At 40.4% G+C, this 20,286-nt stretch overlaps 1 long non-coding RNA gene across 3 annotated transcripts in view; it reads right to left on the bottom strand.

Annotated features, from left to right (window-relative positions):
- Positions 1–76: 76 nt before the first annotated feature.
- LOC135092060 (uncharacterized) overlaps positions 77–20,286 on the bottom strand; it is a 103,074-nt gene continuing 82,864 nt past the window's right edge. The window contains exons 4-5 of one of the 3 annotated variants that reach the window (XR_010262730.1): positions 9,698–10,338; positions 77–1,988 (exon numbers count right to left, since the gene is read on the bottom strand). This is a non-coding gene — a long non-coding RNA (uncharacterized LOC135092060). The remainder of the gene's footprint in view (positions 1,989–9,697; positions 10,339–20,286) is intronic. The other 2 variants (XR_010262731.1, XR_010262729.1) reach the window with 2 other exon arrangements.

Raw genomic sequence — 20,286 nt, 5'->3', positions numbered from 1 at the left:
TACTAATATCAATACACTACCACTACCACCACCACCACCACCACCACCACCACCGCTGCAAAACACAGTCATTTATAAAACATTTCCCTAATCAGCCAGCCTCCACCCGTGGCTCGGTGCTGTTGTCAGACTAACACAGGTCACTGGCCCCTGCCCTGCCCGTCACTGTGGCCCCCACCCCAACTACACCCATACTCTCTATACATTACACGAGATTAGATTATTGATCACAACAGATGCAATTAATATACAGAAAATAAGTTTAAATATCCCTGTAAAATTCAAACAAACGTGATAAATATCAGCATAAAAGTTTCCCTAATAATTTCACAGGAAGTATTGCTGTAGTAGTGTGGTGCATCTGTATCAACAAGTAAACGATGCAAAATAAGTTAAAATGTTCTTGTAAAATGAATAAGAATACGTGCTGAATACATTTAACCACAAAACTTTACGTCATTTCACAGGAATCATTGCTGTGCTAGTACGTGCCGCCTACATTAACAAACAAAGGGACGTTAAAGATTAATGACAACCACAAAAAATAAACAAAATATGGCTAAGCTTTAAACGAACTATAAAAAACCGTGAGCGACAGATGAAATTCACATACAAGAACATTTGATGGACTCTAATTTGAAAGAGACAGCGTTCACACCACTACATGACACTGTGTTGAAATGTTATCTAATGTTTATTTTTTTTATGTCTTGTTCTCTCTGTTCTCATTTCCCAAAAGGTATACAGATGAAGATGTGCATACAGGCATTAAAAGTTTGTATTCTACTGTATTTGAATTTGTATGTTTTCTATATATTCTGAAAGTTTACTATATACTGTTTTCTTTGTTCTCTATATTCCAAAGGGTATACAGCTGATCAGTTACGTATATAGGAATTTAAAGTTGGTATTTTGATGTGCTTTAATATCTATACGTTTCCTATATCTACGTTTCCATATCCCATTACATACCCATTGCAAAGTTAATACCTAATACACAGTAATACACAAAACTGTTATTTATATTTCCACACACTCACACCCAATACATTACCACCGTAACGCTATGTACTGTACTCGTGTTAATTTTAATAATATGCACATCTATTATCCATATCTACTCTGACATCCCATTACAAATCCAGCGCAGAATAATGTTACTGTAAGTTTGAATTTATCTACCATCTATTTGCACGTGCCCTGACAAACGTGCCATCAAGCGGGGCTTGCAAAACTATGTTAACACGAGTTTTCATTTACACAGCAGCTGCCAAAGCCTCGCCCGGACATACCAATGCAGTGTTTGTGTAGCTGTGAGGGAAGGACTCGCTTCCTCGCAGAGAGGGAGAGGGAAAACCTGATGCACCTCTTAGTAACATATGTAAAGTACGTGTTTACATTTACCTGCTTGACTGTTACCGCTCATACTGCTACTAATACTACTACTACATAATAATAATAATAATAATAATAATAATAATAATAATAATAATAATAATAATAATAATAATAATAATAACAGCAATAATAATAATAACAATAACAAAAACGACCTTCATCCACGCTGCGCCGGAGCTGCTTCATGAATAATACGACCAATCCTTCACAACGCAGACCTCTGGACCCGACCTTGCCAATGACTGTGGTCGTCCCCACTCTATTACCTAACCTTACTACCTAACCTAACAAAATACATACTAATAACATCCTTACTACTACTACTACTACCACCGCCACCACCTCCACTACCAACACCACCACCCACCACCACCACCACCACCACCATCAGTGCAGTCAATACATGTTTAACAAAATCGCCACTTTTATTCACATCTTAGCGAGTGACCTTCCCTACTCTTGCCAAGCACAGGGCAGAGAGCGTCTGTCAAAATCTCCCCTCGCCTAGGATAAGTGTCGACAGCGAGTGCCAGAGAGTGCCAGAAATAGGGCCGAAGGTGCCAAAAAGTGCCAAAATAATGCCACGGTGCCTGAAACAAAAAACAAGGAATGCAAATAGAGCAAGTCAGAAGTATATGCCAACACACACACACACACACACACACACACACACACACACACACACACACACACACACACACACACACACACACACGACAATATTCCAGTCCTAGAGAAACAAAAAAATTCCAGCCACTTCCTTGAGGAGAAATTTACTTTGCAAGCCTCCATTGTTTGTTTCCAGACCTCCTTCCTCTCCGTGTTTGCCTGCCAGAGATTTGCTTCATGTAAGGAGGAGGAAGCACTAGGGAACACAGAGGAAGAGCAAGAACCAGAGTAGATGTGGTAGTAGCAGTAGTAGTAGTAGTAGTAGTAGTAGTAGTAGTAGTAGTAGTAGTAGTAGTAGTAGTAGTAGTAGTAGTAGTAGTAGTAGTAGTAGTAGTAGTAGTAGTAGGGTAGTAGTAGAAACGGTACCAGCAGTCAAACAATAGTGATAAAATAGAAAAGATAAGACGACAGGGAAAACACACACACACACACACACACACACACACACACACACACACACACACACACACACACACACACACACACACACACACACACACACAGCACGGCGGCTTATCAGCAAAGAGACACCATTCCCACTGGCAGTAGTACTCGTGTAAAGAATAACAGTGATGATTGTGATAATACGCCCTCACCTCTACCAATACTCCATTACTCTTGCGTTATAAAAAGGCACAAATTTACAATAACGAATCGGTTACAAATTGAATTATATCAGATTGCTTTAACAGTTCATTGACAGACGGGCACAATGGGATTAATTCATTTCATAATTCATTCATTGGTATTCCCTGGGCGTCTTTTTGTGCACTGAACCGTCCTGTTTCCTCCGGTTTGTTGGTTAGCACTGTTAGCGACGTTCCTCCCCCACCTTTCTTCCTTCTACCTATCTACTGCTTCCCATTTTCTTTTCCTTCTCTCCTTCCTTCTCTTTCTGTATCTTCTCCTAGCATGTTTTTTTTTCTTCTTTCTTTCCTATCATCTCCTGCTTTTATTTTTTATTCCTTATTTCCTTAATTCTCTTCGTTTTATTCTTTATTTTCTACAATACTTTTTTTTTCTTCTTTCTCTCCCTCCATTACTTCTTTTCTTCCTCCTCTTCTCTTCTACTATCTTCTGCATTCCTTTTTCTTTCTTCTTCACTTTTTTCATCCTTTCCTACCATGTTTTCTTTTCTTATTTCTTTGTTTCTTTTTTTCCATTCTTTCTTATTTTCTACCATCCTTTTTCTTTTCTTCTTTCTCTCCTTCCTTTTCTTTCTTCCTCTCTTCCTACTATCTCCTGTTTCTTATTACTTCCTTTTTTCCTTTCTTTCTTCCAGTCTTTGTTTCTTTTTCTTTCAGTACCTTAAACTCATTTGTTTGCTTTCTCTAAAAATGTTCTTCCTTTTCATCTTCCTTCTTTCTTTTTTTTCCTTCCTTTTTTTCTTCCCTTCTCTTCGTAATATTGCTTTAAAATAACCAATTCCTTCCCTTTTCTTCCTATTAATATTAGTTTTCTTCTTTTGACTCGTTCCTTCTTCCTTTCCTTCCTTCCTTCCGTTCTTTTTTTAATCCTTTCTTTTATTGCATCGTCTTAAAATCATCAGTTTTTATAATTCTCTTCCTTCCTTCCTTCTTTCCTTTCCTTCCTTCCTTCCTTCCGTTCTTTTTTTAATCCTTTCTTTCATTGCATCGTCTTAAAATCATCAGTTTTTTTACTTGTTTCCTTCCTACAGATAATAATTCTCTTCCTTCCTTCTTTCTTTCCTTCCTTCCTCCTCACTGTTATCAACGCTACTCTTTTCCCTCTCACTCTCTCTTTTGTACATTCTTGTCTTCATCCATTCTTTTCTTCCTTGCTTTACCATATTCTCTATTTCTTCTCCCTCTCTCTCTGTTCCCCTTTCGCACGGACAGTTTCTCCTTCCTTCTCTAATTAATGCTCTTTTTATGCTCTCAAGGAACAGATTGCTACTAATTTTTGACCTTCTTCCCTTCTTGTATAAACATTCTTCCCTCTCCTGTACTTAAATTCCTTTCCTTCCTTACCATTCATGCAGTTTCTCTCTCTCTCTCTCTCTCTCTCTCTCTCTCTCTCTCTCTCTCTCTCTCTCTCTCTCTCTCTCTCTCTCTCTCTCTCTCTCTCTCTCTCTCTCTCTCTCGTTCTCAAATACTCTCAATACTATCACAAGTTTTTTTTTCTTTCCCCTTCACTTCACTTTCTTTCCTCCTCCTTTCATCTGCCCCTCCCCCTGCCTCTCTCCCTTCTCCCATTTCTCTTACCTCCATCTAACCATCCCATCTCCCTCAAGTCCCTCTTCCAGCCTCTCCCAGTCCACTCCCAGCCCTCTCCCTCCTTCCACAACACTCCCAGCGCCTCTCCCTAACCACGTAACTCCACCTCCATCCAAAACCATCCGGGACTCACTCTCTTTACACAGTCCCCTACTCCACTGTCCCTCCAACCCTCCCCCCTTTCCCTCCCCCTTCCCGTTCTCCTTCCCCTTCCCCATCGCCACAAAAGAGCACTAATGTAGCTCTTGCACTATGCTAATGTCCCTATTCCGCTCACACCGCCCAAAGAGAGAGAGAGAGAGAGAGAGAGAGAGAGAGAGAGAGAGAGAGAGAGAGAGAGAGAGAGAGAGAGAGAGAGAGAGAGAGAGAGAGAGAGAGAGAGAGAGAGAGAGAGAGAGAGAGAGAGAGAGAGAATGAAACGCGGATAGCAAATACCGTACACTTTGTAAATAAAACCCGAATTGTATATACGTGCCGTAGAGAGAGAGAGAGAGAGAGAGAGAGAGAGAGAGAGAGAGAGAGAGAGAGAGAGAGAGAGAGAGAGAGAGAGAGAGAGAGAGAGAGAGAGAGAGATAACATGCTTTTCGGTTTTATCTTTCTTTCTTTCTTTTGCAAAAGGAGAAAGTATAAAGAGTAAAACAAGGAAGAGGAAGGAAAAAACAGACAAGGGGGAAGGGAAGAGAATGGATAACAGTGAGGGATAAGAGGGAAAGAAATGGGAAGGCAAGGGAACATGGGAGAGAGGAAAGAATGGTAGGAATTATTGGAAAGAGGGGAAAAAAATAAATCACGTGTATATGGAAATCTATGGGGGAAAAAAGGGATTGGTGTGTGTGTGTGTGTGTGTGTGTGTGTGTGTGTGTGTGTGTGTGTGTGTGTGTGTGTGTGTGTGTGTGTGTGTGTGTGTGTGTGTGTGTGTGTGTGTGTGTGTGTGTGTGTGTGTGTGTGTGTGTGTGTGTGTGTGTGTGTGTGTGTGTGTGTGTGTGTGTGTGTCAAAGGGAAATAGAAAACAATATAGAATAACAATCTTAACCTTCAGACAAGCAAGAATTAAAAAGAAAAAAAAAAAAAAAAAGGAAAAAAAAATGTCCCCCATAAAAACATTGTCACCCTAAAACCGTTTTCTCCCGACACCCTTCCCCCTTGTTTCCGTTTTCTGTGATCCATTAGGCGTGCAGGGGAGACTCAGACAGCTGCACCCAACACCAAAAATACCTCCCCTTATAATTATATTTCTATCAGAGAGAGAGAGAGAGAGAGAGAGAGAGAGAGAGAGAGAGAGAGAGAGAGAGAGAGAGAGAGAGAGAGAGAGAGAGAGAGAGAGAGAGAGAGAGAGAGAGAGAGAGAGAGAGAGAGAGATTGATAAACAGACAGAGACAGAAAACACACACACACACACACACACACACACACACACACACACACACACACACACACACACACAATAAGATTACTCCCCTCCCGTAAACCACAACTAGGTAAATACACACACATGCACGCACACACACGCACACACACACACACACACACACACACACACACACACACACACACACACACACACACACACACACACACACACACACACACACACACACACACACACACACACACACACACACGCAAGGGGACACATTACCTCCAAGCTGAGTATAAAGATGAACACGATTACTTGCTGAGAGAAATAGACAGAGCACCACACGCCCCTCGCCTCAGAAGAAGAAGAAGTTACAGGAAAAAGTTATGATATGGAAAAACTTCTCATTATTGACTAAAAGGTGAAGCTGTGAGGTAAGGAGGAGGAGGGAGGGAAGGAGGAGACAGGGAGGTGAAGATTAAAAATAAGGATGGAGAAATAGATGAAGGAAGAAAATGGGAGAGGAAGAGGAAGAGGAGGAGAAGGAGGAAGATAGTGTGAGGTGAGAGAAGCAGGGGAGGAGATGGGAGCTTGAAATAAGGAGGAAGGGATAGATGGAGGAGAGAGAGATGTTAAAGAGGAGGAGGAGGAGGAGGAAGAGGCGTGTGTATATATTAAAAGCATCTCTTTATAAGCTAAAATTACGAAATGATGAATATTTGCAGTGCTATTTACTTGCTCGTTGACCCTATGATGACACACACACACACACACACACACACACACACACACACACACACACACACACACACACACACACACACACACACACACGGGGGGGGGGGTAAGGTGTGGTGGAGGGCAAACTATTAAATGTTTTAAAAAAAATCACGTGATATATGCTCTCAGCAGGAAAAATAAACCTTGAAGATATATATTATCTCTCTCTCTCTCTCTCTCTCTCTCTCTCTCTCTCTCTCTCTCTCTCTCTCTCTCTCTCTCTCTCTCTCTCTCTCTCTCTCCTAGAACCTAAAGAAGAAATATATGAACATAATATCATAAACACACTCTTCCCTTAAGGTAATACGAAAGGAAAAGGCAGAACATTAAAACTATCACTAAAATAAAACTGTCTTAAACTACAACCGCGACAAAAATGATCAAAGATGAAAAAGTAACCTAACGTAACACAGACAAAACATTAACACTATCACACTGTCATTAAAAATATGTATAAAACTATCGTAAACTAAAAACTAAGGAAATGAAAACGATGAAAGGTAGTGAAAAACGTAAACTAAACTAAACTAAACTAAACTAATCTAATCTAACGAAGAAATGAAAATGATAAAAGATGAAAAACCAAACCAAACCTGACCTAACCTTAAAACAGACCAGACCAGATCTATCCTAACTTGACCTGACCTAACCAAAAAAAACAGACAGACCAGACCACACCTGACCTGACCTAACCTAACCTAATCTGACGTGACCTAACATAACATAATCCCCCCCAAAAAAACAAACAAACCTGACCTGACCTGACCTAACCTCACCTCACCACCTCACCTCACCTCACTTCACCTAACCGAGGAGATGAAAACGACACACACCACTCTGGGAAAAAAAAAAAAAGGAAAAGAGGAAAAGGTAGATTCACCATAAAAAACGCCACTATATTTTGAAAGCAATAGCGATAAGCAATAAGAACCGAACGGGCAAAGCTGTAAAAAGAAAAAGGGAGGGAAAAAAATAGGGGGTAGAAAATATATCAAAGTTGACGGTCCAGCGAATGAGGTTGGGAAAAAATGAAAAAAAAAAGGAAAAAAAAATATCAAATGGTTAGAATTGGTTTCCATTTGCGTGGCGTCTGTTCTCGAGTCCCAGTTCCTCCCTCTCTCTCTCTCTCTCTCTCTCTCTCTCTCTCTCCCTCTCTCTCTCTCATCAATAGCCAGCGGTAACGTTCCATCGAGGCCTCCTGTTAGGTTCTATACAGCGAGGCATTTGACATCTCTTTAATCATACAGTTTTTAATTGCTTGTTATGAGTCGCTGTTTTCGTTTCGCTGGTTATAATGCAACAGGATTTCAAGTGTATTGATTATATTGACCTTTCTGTTTTCAGAGAGAGAGAGAGAGAGAGAGAGAGAGAGAGAGAGAGAGAGAGAGAGAGAGAGAGAGAGAGAGAGAGAGAGAGAGAGAGAGAGAGAGAGAGAGAGAGAGAGAGAGAGAGAGAGAGAGTGTTTGCCTGTATTTTTTTAATCTCACATGAATATTAGGTGGAATTTTGTGGTGGTGGTGGTGGTGGTGGTAGTAGTAGTAGTAGTAGTAGTAGTAGTAGTAGTAGTAGTAGTAGTAGTAGTAGTAGTAGTAGTAGTAGTAGTAGTAGTAGTAGTAGTAGTAGTAGTAGTAGTAGTAGTAGTAGTAGTAGTAGTAGTAGTAGTAAAAAATACTTAACTATCTCACTCTCCTCTCCTCTCCTCTCCTCTCCTCTTCCTCTCCCTCTCTCTCTCTCTCTCCCTCTCTCTGCACCAAACAAAACACACACCAGACCTTCGACAATTAATCCAAGCACTCACCTGTAACTAAAGTTCTATCACTTTTTTTTTTCAACAAGACCAAAATAAAACACGGCGCCACACAACACTGGGACGAAGCTTTGAGGGGAGACTAATTAAAAATATTTACAAAACTCACTTTTATAAATACTTGCAATCCTATACACTCTCCATCAAATCATACAAATAACATACATGACATACGAGGGAAAAAAATTATAGTTTACCTGAATTATTTTATTTGTTCGTGTGTGTGTGTGTGTGCGTGTGTGTGTGTGTTTCTAGGTGTGTATAAGTTCGTGTACGTATCCACAATATACAAAAGATGGAGAAAAGAAGTAAGGAGGAAAGGAACAAGGAAAGATGTAGAAAAGGAAGAAGGAAGAGAAGACGAAGGAAAGGGGAGGATAAAAGCGAAGATGAAGGGAAAAAGGAAACAAGGAGAGTGATGGAGGAAGGGAGAAGGAAAAACGGAGGAGAGAGAGAGGCAAGAAGGAAAGTTGGAAAGGAGAAAAGGCAAGGAGAAAAGCAAGAAGGAGAGGAAGATGGAGGAAAGATGTAGAAGGCAAGAAAAAAAAAAGAAGACGGATGAAAGATGAAGAAGAGAAGCAGGGAAGAGAGGAAAAAGGAAAAAGAGAGAGAGATAGAGAGAGGTAAGGGAGGAAAGAAGAAACGTGGACAAAGTGTACCAAGGAGGAAATTTAAAACGAGAGAGAGAGAGAGAGAGAGAGAGAGAGAGAGAGAGAGAGAGAGAGAGAGAGAGAGAGAGAGAGAGAGAGAGAGAGAGAGAGAGAGAGAGAGAGAGAGAGAGAGAGAGAGAGAGAGAGTGGTGTGGCGGCACGGAGCATAAACATGAGCGGGGAAGCAACACATGCATTTGTATATATCCACGTATTTTATGAATGCTTGATATACTTGAACACACTTTTGCTGCAAACCCCGCCCTGCTCACCGCCCTGCCCGCCGCCAGTCCACACACACACACACACACACACACACACACACACACACACACACACACACACACACACACACACACACACACACACACACACACACACACACACGAAGCACTATACACAATTGCAATCTTTAAAACTAACAACTGGTATATGTGCTTCCTTCTTTTTTTATTTTTTTTCTTGTTCCTTTTTTTTTCCCGAGTCTCTGCACATGGACACCTTACATTGTTAGCACACCTACACACCCTCACACCCACATCTACACCCTGATATCCATTACAACACCTACATTTACACCCTGAAACTTGTCACCCTCGTACCCTGATACCCTTCCACCTACATCTACACCCTGATAACCGTTACCGCACCTACAGCCTGACCCTGATACCTGATACACTGGAGCCTCGTATCGTATCTTCTATTCACCTGTGCTGGGACACGTAATTTCTACCTGGAAGTAATTAGGGTGACAGGTGATTAATCATCTAATTATACATAAAAAACTGCAGGTACATACGTAATGACTATCCTCTTCCTCTTCCTCTTCTTGCTCTCAGTTCGTCCATCGCAAAATAAAAAGAGAAAAAAAATGAAGCGTCAGAGGAAATAAAAATAAATAGCAAGACACAAAAGGTTCCGAACACTTGCATATAAATGGTTGATATGTGCTCCCCTCGTGTTCGTCCGGCCGCTACATTTAGTTTACGGACACTGAGAGAGGGAGAGGGAGAGGGAGTGCGAGAGGGAGAGAGGGAGAGAGGGAGGAGACGATATCAGAATGGGAAGAAAGACCTAGAATTTGAGAAGCAAGTGATGTTGTGAGCAGGGAAAAGTCTCTCTCTCTCTCTCTCTCTCTCTCTCTCTCTCTCTCTCTCTCTCTCTCTCTCTCTCTCTCTCTCTCTCTCGTACACAAGCAGCCACTTAACCCTTCTTTACGAGCACAAAAGGTTGGGAAAGACGCATCACTCACCCTTAAAAATGGGTCACCCGAGCTCTCGTTTTCTATTCCCTTAGCCAGCACGAGGCGGTACTACGTTAACTTCCACGACGCCCAATTCAAGGCACCGGGGTCTTCATCACGGCCTCTCCACATCCCACTCGCTCACTCGCTCGCCGCTTCACTCACTCACCACGCCACTCATCAGAACGTGGTGGAATCTGACGAGGATAGACTTTGGTTTACGATGTTAAAATTCATAATGTTAGTTTTGAATTGAGAGAGAAAAATAAGACTTCGATTTATGATGTTGAAATTGATTATATTTATGTTACTAATAATGATACGAGTGATAATTCTCCTGCTAACAATACGATGAGATGGAAACTGACGATATAAATAAAACTGGATGCTGAAATTAATCTCTACATTAACAATACCGATAACAATGCAAACGAGACTCAGATTTACGATACTAAAATTATTGTCTAGATTAACTGAAAGTAAAAACTAGACTAGATACTGAAATTACTGTACACTGACACGATTAATGATAAACCAACATAGAATTTGACGATAAAAAGAGGATGAAATACTGAAATTACTCTACATCAATACTACTACTGGTAAGATGAGACAAACAAGCGACAAAAAACAAAGCTTACCATTCTAAGACTCTTCTCTCTATCAATACTAACAATAATACGACGATTTAAATGAAATCCACTGATTATTGATGAAAATTCAGATTAGTGGAGTGATAAAAGCAATGGAAAAATTATGGACTTATTAACGATGAATAAAAATGATGTTATAATTACGGTAAAGATTCGTTAATAGATTATAAATTTAAAGAAATAACGAAAAGAAAAATGTAAAAACGTGTGTGTGTGTGTGTGTGTGTGTGTGTGTGTGTGTGTGTGTGTGTGTGTGTGTGTGTGTGTGTGTGTGTGTGTGTGTGTGTGTGTGTGTGTGTGTGTGTGTGTGTGTGTGTGTGTGTGTGTAAACTTTAGCCCAGATGAAAAAACAAAGATAAGGAAGAAAGGAGAGAATAAAGGACAGATGGAAAGAAGAAAAAGCGGGAGAGGGAGAGAGGGAGGGAGGCAAGATTGACAGGAGGAGGGGAAGGGAAAGGCCACATGGGAGGAAGAGGAGAGGAAAGGGAGAGTGGAGGGGAAAAAAAAATGCCACTGGACACATGGGTATATTTGTTTCTTTCCGGCCAGTGGTCCGCTATACACACACACACACACACACACACACACACACACACACACACACACACACACACACACACACACACACACACACACACACACACACACCTGTCACCGCATTTTTCTTCTGTCGTCTCCCCACAACCCACTTTTTGTTGCTTGCTAGTTTCCTTGCAATAAAACTCAAAACAAACCAACTTGATGCCCTACACTAGCCCAAGGAAACAATCATAACAAGACAAAACAATAAAGGTAAAAAAGTAAGGGTATCAGTAAATCTGTGGACTTAATAGCAACATGACTATGAAAAAATATTGTAAGGCTTTTAATGTATTGTAATTAGGACCAAGAAAAATGTATTGTAATATATTTAGTAAGCAGAAAAGTACGTTTGGTCAGTAAAAACATCTGTGTGTGTACGTGTGTGTGTGTGTTAGAGGAAAATATCAAGGGTACACCATTTTCATAACAGTTACACCTCTCACACCAGTCTCGTTTCCTGGTGCGAGCAGGACATCAGAGGAGGGATAAAGAGATAAGACGCAGCTGAAGAGAGTGAGAAAATTACCTCATTATAAGAATATTACTGTAAGATTCGTATACTCCGCTACGCAGCAACTTTCTTCAGTGTACCGTTTATTATTTTCTCCCTCCTTTCGTTAACTGACTTCTCGTTTTCTTTTATGTAGCTCTATCTATTCTAAAGCGTTATTTCCATCAGACATTTTTATTATTCCTTTCATAAACTAAATGTCATATTTTTTTTCTTTTACATTATGTTCTCTTCATACACTAAGTATTTTAAAGCTTTATTTCCGTCAGACACACAAACAAAAACAAACAACAAAGACATTATAAACACGGAATATAAGAATCTCTATGCAAAATTCATTACACAAAAAAATAAATTCTCTCTCTCTCTCTCTCTCTCTCTCTCTCTCTCTCTCTCTCTCTCTCTCTCTCTCTCTCTCTCTCTCTCTCTCTCTCTCTCTCTCTCTCTCTCAAGGAACATTTCAACTTGAGACACACAACAAACACTGTGAACTAGGAATACGAGAAGTTCAATGTAAGACTCATTCAATTAAAAAAATAAATAAATAAAAAATTCTCCAGACCAAGGAACATTTGAATTTACTTGTCGTGACTTTTACCTGAGTTGAAGAGCAGGTACATTTAATCAACATCACACACCTGCTGGGAGGAGAACCTAATGCCTCGTAAACTCCTTGACGATAAACACACACACACACACACACACACACACACACACACACACACACACACACACACACACACACACACAAATATTACGGAGACAAACAGAGAGAAGTGATTGAAAACTTTCCTTTGACGCTAGCCAGCCAAACAAAAATTTTAAGCCTTTGCAAAATGCATCTCGTGAAGAGCGCTCAGGAGGGATAGATGGGAGGGGAGAGAGAGAGAGAGAGAGAGAGAGAGAGAGAGAGAGAGAGAGAGAGAGAGAGAGAGAGAGAGAGAGAGAGAGAGAGAGAGAGAGAGAGAGAGAGAGAGAGAGAGAGAGAGAGAGAGAGAGAGAGAGAGAGAGAGAGAAGCAGAAAGTGAAGATGGGAGTGAAGGGAGGGAGGAAAAGAACGAGGGAGGAAAAGGAGGGGGAAAGGGAAAAGGAGAGGGATGAAGGGAGAAGAGAAGGGAGAAGGGGATGAGAGAGGAAGGAAAGGAAGAAAAGGAAAGAAAAAGGGAGGGAGAGTGGCAGGAAAGAAGGGAGGGGAAGATGGGAGACAGTGAGAAAGAAATAAGGGAGAGAGAGGGAGGGAAGAAGAGAGCGAGAGAAAAAATGGAGAACAAGAGGGAGAGGCAAAGAGAGAGGAAGAAAATGGAAGAGTGAGGAGAGGGAGAGATAACAGATAATGAAGAAAGAGGGAGAAAAAAAAATCACCACCACCACCACCACCACCTCCTCCACCTCCTCCTCTGTGCACTAAAAGAGAGAGATGGGGGCAAGCCTTCTCCTTTACTATCCAACACATTTCAGATTAAACTGCAACTTAATGCAAACAGTCTCGCGATGGTCATTATTATGCTTTGTTTCATCATCATTATCCCCTCTCTCTCTCTCTCTCTCTCTCTCTCTCTCTCTCTCTCTCTCTCTCTCTCTCTCTCTCTCTCTCTCTCTCTCTGTAGTAAAAACAGAATTACATATATTACTTAATGAAATTGTTAATCTGACTCGATAACTTTTCTCACCAGCATCACTATTATTATTATTATTAGTAGTAGTAGTAGTAGTAGTAGTAGTATCAGTTTTTACTACTACTACTACTACTACTACCACAACTCTCACTGTTACCAATATCACCATCTACAGTTATTAATGCCATCTATCAGCTGGTACATTCCCGCATCAATGTTCCCTGTCATTACTTTTCCTTCTCCCCCCTCGGCTTATCTTCTTCCTACGCTGATGAAAGTGTAGCGATTCAACGACCCACTACAGCCTCTGGGATTACCACGTGACCTTTGCTGTATTCTTCTATTCTGTATCTTTGTATCTTCATCTGTCTCTCTCTGTCTGCATGTCTCTCTGTCTGTCTGTCTGTTTTTCTCTAATTTTCTATCACTGTAGTTTTGTTTTTTCTCTCTCTCTCTCTCTCTCTCTCTCTCTCTCTCTCTCTCTCTCTCTCTCTCTCTCTCTCTCTCTCTCTCTCTCTCTCTCTCTTTAATGGCTTACAAATTAAAGCACACATCAATAGTAGTAGTAGTAGTAGTAGTAGTAGTAGTAGTAGTAGTAGTAGTAGTAGTAGTAGTAGTAGTAGTAGTAGTAGTAGTAGTAGTAGTAAATAATAATAATAATAATAATAATAATAATAATAATAATAATAATAATAATAATAATAATAATACCACCATCTTCATTTAATAACGCTATAGAATGTTAAAGACTGAACGAAAGACTTAGGGTGCAATTAATCACAGCCTCTGGAATACGAGTATTTATCATCATCACACATATGACTTTTTTTATTTTATTTATTTGTATACGACTACGGAGGAGGAGGAGGAGGAGGAGGAGGAGGAGGAGGAGGAGGAGGAGGAGGAGGAGGAGGAGGAGGAGGAATTGATATTTTTTTTGTAGTTTTCTTTTTTTTAACATCAGTGAATAAATTAAGAAGTCACTTTAATTTCTTTCACATTTTCGTTCTTAATTAAATTCCTCTGAAAATAGGACACTAAATTTAACACACACACACACACACACACACACACACACACACACACAAAATACTAAAAATAACACAAACAATTCACTATTCCCACGTACACTAACGTACACACACACACACACACACACACACACACATCACTGTCTATGTATGTATGTATGTGAGTATGTATGTATGTATGTATGTATGTATGTATGTATGTATGTATGTATGTATGTGGTGGAGTCATGCAATCATTCTATATGGAACCTATTCAGATTTGCATTGTTAAGCCTCTCTCTCTCTCTCTCTCTCTCTCTCTCTCTCTCTCTCTCTCTCTCTCTCTCTCTCTCTCTCTCTCTCTCTCTCTCTCATTTTTTCCCTTCCTGCTTGCTTCACCTCCTCTTCCATCTCTTTTCCTTCTTTCCTTCCTCTTTTCCTTCTTTCCTTCCCTCATCTATCTTACCCTCTCCCTCATCCCTTTTTCCTTCCTTCCTTCCTTCCTTTCTTCCTTCCCGTCGTGTTTCCTCCTTCCTTTCCTCCTCCATTCATCTTTTCCCTCCTCTTCCGTCCTCTCTGCGTGTCGCTTTCCTTCCTTTCCTCTTTCCCTTTGTAGTAGTAGTAGTAGTAGTAGTAGTAGTAGTAGTAGTAGTAGTAGTAGTAGTAGTAGTAGTAGTAGTAGTAGTAGTAGTAGTAGTAGTAGTAGTATGTTGTTGTTGTTGTTGTGAATGAAATAAGAACAAACTCGTATACATTCCTCCCTCTCCCTCTCTCCCTCTTTCCTCCTCTCCCTCTCTCTCAGGGGCAGTTAGGATCAACACTATAAAACGCGCCGGTCTGAGCCAGGCGCGGAAAACTCGCCGCTTCGAAGGAAAATTGCATGATTGGGAAAGAAGATAAAATGAGAAACACATCACTCAATTACTGCGCTGGAGAGAGAGAGAGAGAGAGAGAGAGAGAGAGAGAGAGAGAGAGAGAGAGAGAGAGAGAGAGAGAGAGAGAGAGAGAGAGAGAGAGAGAGAGAGAGAGAGAGAGAGAGAGAGAGAGAGGTCTATAATGGACTGAACAGAAAAGAAGGAAATCATAAAAGAATCTATAACAAATACGGAAAACACAAGGAAAAGAGAGGAAAGGAGAGAAAAAGGGAAGGGAAACAGACATTGATAATCCATACCAGTTTCAGAGGAAAAAAAAAAAAGCAAAAATCCAAAGGAAAAAAACCATATTGACGAGGAAAAGAAAATGCTACGAAATAAGAAAGGAAAAAAGGAAAACTGTAGGAAAAGATACTACTAAAATCGAGGTTAAAAAAAGAAAATAAGGAAAATCGTACTAATTATCTACAATGACAAGAAAAACTAAATACAAGAAAAAAAGGAATGAAAAGGAAGAAAAGGAAGAGGAAAAAGGGAAAAAAAGGGAAGAGAAAGAGAACAAGAAAAAACTAAACACAAGAAAAAGAAATGAAAAAGGAAAAAAAGAGAAAAAGGAAAAAAAGAGAGAAGGGAAAGAAACGACAAGAAAAAAACAAATACAGAAAAAAAGAACGAAAAAAAGGAAAACAGGAAGCGAAAAAAAGGAAAAAGAGGAAAAAGGAAAGAAACAAGGAAAATAAAGAAAAAACAACGAAACAGGAAATAAACAAAAGAAACAAGGAAGAAAACGAAGAGGAAAGAGACCGACAAGAAAAAAAACTAAATAAAGAAAAAAAAAGAACGAAATAGGAAAAAAAAACGAAGAGGAAAAGGGAAAAAAACGGGAAAAGGGAAAGAGGGACATCGAGAATCCATAACAGTTTCCGAAAATACCACTGATTGGCGGACGTAATGACCCGTGTCTGTGCTAATACTGCCTCATTGTAACACACTCCCTCTCTCCCCCCTACCAATCCCTTCCTCTCCCACTCTTTCTCAATACCTCATCTATCCTACACTCTTCCTTCCTTGCTTTCTTTGTTCCTCTTCCTTTCCTTCCCTCCTCCTCTATCCTTCCTCTCCTTCCCTCTCTTGTAATCCTCTTTATTCGTTTCTCTTTTTTTTTCTTTTCGTTATTTTTTTATTGACTGTACAGGAGAGGTAGACTGTTATTCGCCACTAATTCTCTCTCTCTCTCTCTCTCTCTCTCTCTCTCTCTCTCTCTCTCTCTCTCTCTCTCTCTCTCTCTCTCTCTCTCTCTCTCTCTCTCTCTCCCCCAACCAATCACATCATAAAACAAACGTAACACTGCAAAGCTTGTAAAGATTAAAAAGCTTGCAAAATGCATGCTAAAATTGGCCCTTATGCTCTCTCTCTCTCTCTCTCTCTCTCTCTCTCTCTCTCTCTCTCTCTCTCTCTCTCTCTCTCTCTCTCTCTCTCTCATCACTCACTATTCTTCTCTCCAACCTGTCTCACAACTGTATTCTCCTCCTCCTCCTCCTCCTCCTCCTCCTCCTCCTCCTCCTCCTCCTCCTCCTCCTCCTCCTCCTCCTCCTCCTCCTCCTCCTCTTCCTCCGTTTCCTCTTCTCTCCACACGAACGACTCACTCACACGCACGATTTGCATACTCCACTGAAATAAATTACTTGGCAGAATTTTTATAATATATATTCAAAGCATATGATAAGTCTCATATTAATTTTTGGTCCTCCTCCTCCTCCTCCTCCTCCTCCTCCTCCTCCTCCTCCTCTTCACCTTTCTACACTTTTCCCTCTATATTACAGGTGTTAATGAAAGTATCAATTAGGGGTATGTAAACAGTGTAACTTTTAACAGGTACTAAGCATAAAAGCACATTAATTACAGCCAGGTAGGTCACAGTGGCAGTGGCTGTATACATCCTTTCTTTATGCCTGTCTCTCTATTCCTTCGTCGCTGAGTCAACAACAGTGAAGATAAAAAGGGTTAAGAACAGGTGTCATTTCAGGAACAGGTGTAAATAAAGGAAGATGGTAACTATTCTCTATTTTTTTTTTTTTTCACTTACTTTTTTTTTTCACTAAATGAGGGGTGCCAACCACCTGCCAACCACCTGCCATCCACCTGCCATCCACAAAGTAAAAATAAAAGGTGATAATTATCTTTATTTCCACTTCTTTCTGTTTTCCACCTGCCATCCACCTGCCATCCACACAGAACACGTAAAAGATCATTATTTCTCTCCACATTTCCTTCATTTTGTTTTCCTTTCTCTGATTTAATGATTTTGTCCTGCTTTTCACATGCTATCCCCTGTCACCCCTCCTGCCACCCCCTGCAGCCCACTTGTCATCTACCTGTCCATCGCTACCTGTCATCAACCCGCGCCCCTCGCCAGGTGTGTCATAAAGGTCCGCACAGGTAAGGGGAAACGTGAAGGGTATAAATTAAAAAGAGAAAAGGAGAGGTTTCATTCGCCACGCCAATAATTGCTGGTCACTGCGTTTTATTGAGTGTGCGGCGACCCTTAACACCATATTGCGTGCATTCGGGGAGGCACGCACGCACACACGCCCACGCACATACACACATGCATACACACACAGGCATATACACACACACACAAAGCCTGCACCCTATTGTTCAAACTTCGTGCACATAACCTGATCTCTCTCTCTCTCTCTCTCTCTCTCTCTCTCTCTCTCTCTCTCTCTCTCTCTCTCTCTCTCTCTCTCTCTCTCTCTCTCTCTCTCTCTCTCTCTCTCTCTCTCTCTCTCTCCTCTCTCTCTCTCTCTCTCTCTCTCTCTCGCAGTAACCCAATCCTTTCACGCTGCTTTTCCCGCATTCCTCCCACTTCATATTTCCACTGCAGTTCACTTTTATTTCCTTATATTTTAATTTCACTGCATTTTGGTACGTCTCTCCACTTCTGTTTCTATATTGCTTCGTGTTGTGTATATCCCTATTGCACCCGTAACTGTGGCTTTCATTTTTCATAGTGTTTTATCTTTTATCATATTTATCATTCTTCATTCATGTTTTATCTCTTTATTGATTGATGCTGTTTGTGTTTCGCTAGTTACTGTGGTTTTCATCTATACATCTTTTATTTTTTCAGTGTTTTCTCTCTTTCTGCTCTTCTGTTATTTGAGTATTCTTGTTTCATTATTTATTTATTTTTTTTATTTATTAAGCTGGAGTAAATTGTGAGAATAAAGGTGAGTATACTATTTGATACTGAGGCTGTGGTGTCTTGAAGGCTGCCTGACTACTACTGACTATCGTTACTATTACTACAACTCTCTCTCTCTATCATGACTATTACAACCCGCTTAAAAACTGTTGCAGACTATCACTTCTATTATAACCCCCCTAAACACTATTGCACAGTCATTACTATTACAACCCCTAAAAACTATTACAGACTATCATTACTATCACAAAAAAAAAAAAACTATCATAACTATTACAATACCCATAAAAAAATACTACACACTATCAACTTTATTACAACCCTTTAAAAATGATCGCACACAAGCATTACTACCACAATTCTCCTTTACAATAACACAAACGTCACAATTCTCAACCCAGAACGAGTATTAAGACCTGAAGACCACCACAACATGCTTCACGTTAACAAGTTTCTATTTTCCTCCAGCCAGAGAATTCGTCATGTCTTCTTTTCCTCCCGTAAACCACAGTTTGATCCCCCCCCCCCCCAGTTGCCCTGCGCGGTGGAAGCCACACAGCAGCCCTCCCTCTGATTATTTTTCCCTTTGTAGTAACAGAAATAACCGTACGAGTAGTATCATTTCAATATACAGCAGCTTACGAAACTATCCTTAACAAATAAGATGTCTACATTCTGACCGCAATGCACGATAGTATTTGACAAGTTTGGTGTTTACGGTAGCAGCAGTTGGCAGCCCTGCACACTGAGGATGGCTGCCGTATATTATGACCTGGGAAATAGATCGGCATATCAGCATCACGTGAAGCCATGCATGCCAACCTTACCGACACGTGACCAAGCAGCAGGCTTCATTTTGTTCTTTGTGCCACAGTTCACACCACACTTTAAAGACAGTTTAGGGAGCTGCTGTACCAATGAAGGCTGGAAGGGTAGTTAGCTAAGGTAGTTTTTCATTGGGATAGGTAGCGCTTTCTTGTAGCTTTGTATATATAAAGCTTAGTACCTTATCATGCACCTTCTATCTTCCATCTTCTGCAAATTGGCAATTAGATTCAATGAATGATAAAGTCTTCATTTTTATGCGTAGGTACGAGTTTATCACGAAGTCAACGGTCCGTACTCTTGAAAACGCTCTTGAAAACCGTAAGAACTCCCACAATACCCTGCTAAGCTATCATCGGAACCATGAAAGCACATTTGAAAACCCTAATGCCTTTCACCATACACTGTTAAATTATCAAAAGAATTAAAAACACCCTTGAAAACCCCCCAAAAAAATCCTACAATACCCTGTTAAACTATTGCCAAAACCACGAAAACACCCTTGAAAACCCTAATATTTTGCACTATACCCTCTTAAACTATCACCAGAATTAAAAACACCCTTGAAAACCCTAATAACTTCCACTACACCCAATTAAACTATCTGAACCATGAAAACACCCTTGAAAACCCGTATTACTTACACTTCAGCATAACGAAAATACTTGAGATAAAATATTGAATCGTTTCCGACAGTATATTGAGCCAACCTAACCATGTATTTACGAATTTAATCCAAGTTTTCAGTTTAACTCTTTACCATGTTGATCTCATAACAACAGTCTTGCCTTTCTCCGTCCTTGGTGGTAATACTCAGCCCTGCGTCACCGCACAATAGTGTCAACAAGGCATTATGAGGATA

The sequence above is a fragment of the Scylla paramamosain genome, chromosome 39 (assembly GCF_035594125.1).
Source record: "Scylla paramamosain isolate STU-SP2022 chromosome 39, ASM3559412v1, whole genome shotgun sequence".
NCBI classification, from domain to species: Eukaryota; Metazoa; Arthropoda; class Malacostraca; order Decapoda; family Portunidae; genus Scylla; species Scylla paramamosain.
The sequence above is the reverse complement of the archived record's forward strand: the minus strand, read 5'-3'. Positions and strand labels throughout refer to the sequence as shown.